Source organism: Cupressus sempervirens, chromosome 10 (assembly GCF_028749045.1).
Source record: "Cupressus sempervirens isolate cs-2001-9-10 chromosome 10, ASM2874904v1, whole genome shotgun sequence".
Taxonomy (NCBI): domain Eukaryota; kingdom Viridiplantae; phylum Streptophyta; class Pinopsida; order Cupressales; family Cupressaceae; genus Cupressus; species Cupressus sempervirens.
Genome location: NC_143127.1, coordinates 561,926,475 through 561,928,427, shown reverse-complemented (window position 1 = coordinate 561,928,427; position 1,953 = coordinate 561,926,475). Strand labels below are relative to the sequence as shown.

Below are 1,953 nucleotides of genomic sequence, written 5' to 3'. Positions count from 1 at the left end.
CTCAATCGCCTGCTTCTGTACAAGCCTTGACCATAGATACAAGAGTAGCTATATGAGCCCATGAAGGGTCTACATATGTCCACCCAATAACTTCATTTGGTGAAGAAAGTCCAAGCTTTTGTAGAATTTTGGAAGTAAGAGTAGTGAGAGGCCCACATCCATCATGAGTTCTAATGATTTTTGTTAAAGCTTGAGCAACAATACCATAACCACTACCCTTGTCACCCAAGATTGGTTCTGCACTAGCTGCTCTTGCTTCCCTGCCATCTTTTGTAAAACCATAAGCTATAGTTCCAATGTCAGATCAATCTTTCATCTGTAGGACCTACGTAAGGTAAAATTCTAGTATCCATGGCAAACAAATCTCTTAACCTTGATATCTATTTGCTTTGGACATTCTATCTATTTTCTGACTTGCCTCTATATATATCACTATTTTAACAACAAGACACAAAACCACTTCTATGAGGACAACAATAGGATCAAGAAGACATAAATTTATTATCCAGTGGCATGAAGAGGTCAAGTAATGGAGAACTATGGGACTTTGAGCTAGAAATGCTAGCTAGATTGGGTTGCCCAAGTGTATTCCTCGGAGTGGATGGAGGAACCATGTCAACAATCTCTGTTTGTATGGCAATGTTATTTTTAGAGAGCTTTCCCAATCCTCTTGAGGTCCTCTCTCAAGTTGTTATAAGATGTTCTAATCATAATAGTGTTGGAGAGGTAGAAATAAGAGAGACATTGGAGAAGGTCATGGTAGAAGCAATAATGAAGTCTGGGTTTCAAATTTTAACCATGTAAATGACCAAAATTGTATACTACAATGGCTGAGATGTCTATTTCCACACAATGTCAAGATTATTGTCCACAACGATGCTGTAGAAACCTTAACAAGTTGTACAATGGGTAAAATTCATGGCTATGTGCTGATTGCTAGCACTAGAACTATAGCTTATGGTTTTACAAAAGATGATAGGGAAGCAAGAGAAGCTAGTGCATGACTAATCTTGGGTGACTGGGGCAGTGGAAATGGTATCACTACTCAAGCTTTAACAAAAATCATCAGAGCTCATGATGGACGTGGGCCTCCCACTGCTCTTACTTCCACAATTCTACAAAAGCTTAGACTTTCTTCACCAGATGAAGTTATTGGGTGGACATATGCAGACCCTTCATGGGCTTGTATAACTACTCTTGTACCCATGGTAAAGGCTTGTGCAGAAGAAATAGATCAAGTGACATAAAAAGTTTTGCATAATGTTGTTCAAGAGCTTGTTATATTGTCAAATTTTTTTTTGAAGGTTGGGTTTGAATGGGAAAAATGGCTTAGAATCTTTTCCACTTGTCATGGTCGGCGGTGTACTTGAGATTGATGGGGGTTGGGACATAAGCAAAGATGTGGTCAATTGCATTTCCAAGGAATTATTAGGAGTAGTTCCTATTCAACCAAAGGTGGAGACAATAGTAGGTGCTACTATGTTGGCATGGAATTTTTACTTGAGGTCCTCTTCAATTTAAAACATCAAGCTATGAGTGTAAATGCTTCACATAGATCATCTATATTGTAACATACATCCTCTTGTCAATGTATTTATTGTGTATCAATTAAAAGGAACATAGAATACATTGCTCTAATACCATGTAGAAGTTGAGAAAAATAACTTCACAATTCACCAAGAGAACTTGCATGCAAAATAACTTGTTGCTAAAAAGAAACCAAAGAGGAAAAAAGTGAAGGTTGGAAACCTCAGCGGAGTGAGAGAAAAAAATGTATTCCAAGATGTAAAAAACAATAAGTACAAGAGTTCAACCTTAAAGGTGAACAAAACCCTAAAGCCTAAGATTAAAAGGAACATAGGATACATTGCTCTAATACCATGTAGAAGTTGAGAAAACCAATTTCACAGTTCGCCAAGAGCACTTGCATGCAAAATAACCTATTGCTGAAAA

The 1,953-nt window shown here is 37.5% G+C and overlaps 1 pseudogene; it reads left to right on the top strand.

Moving 5' to 3' along the window:
- The first annotated feature begins 513 nt into the window (after window positions 1-513).
- On the top strand, window positions 514-1,536 carry LOC149535125 (uncharacterized; annotated as a pseudogene).
- The last annotated feature ends 417 nt before the right edge of the window (window positions 1,537-1,953 follow it).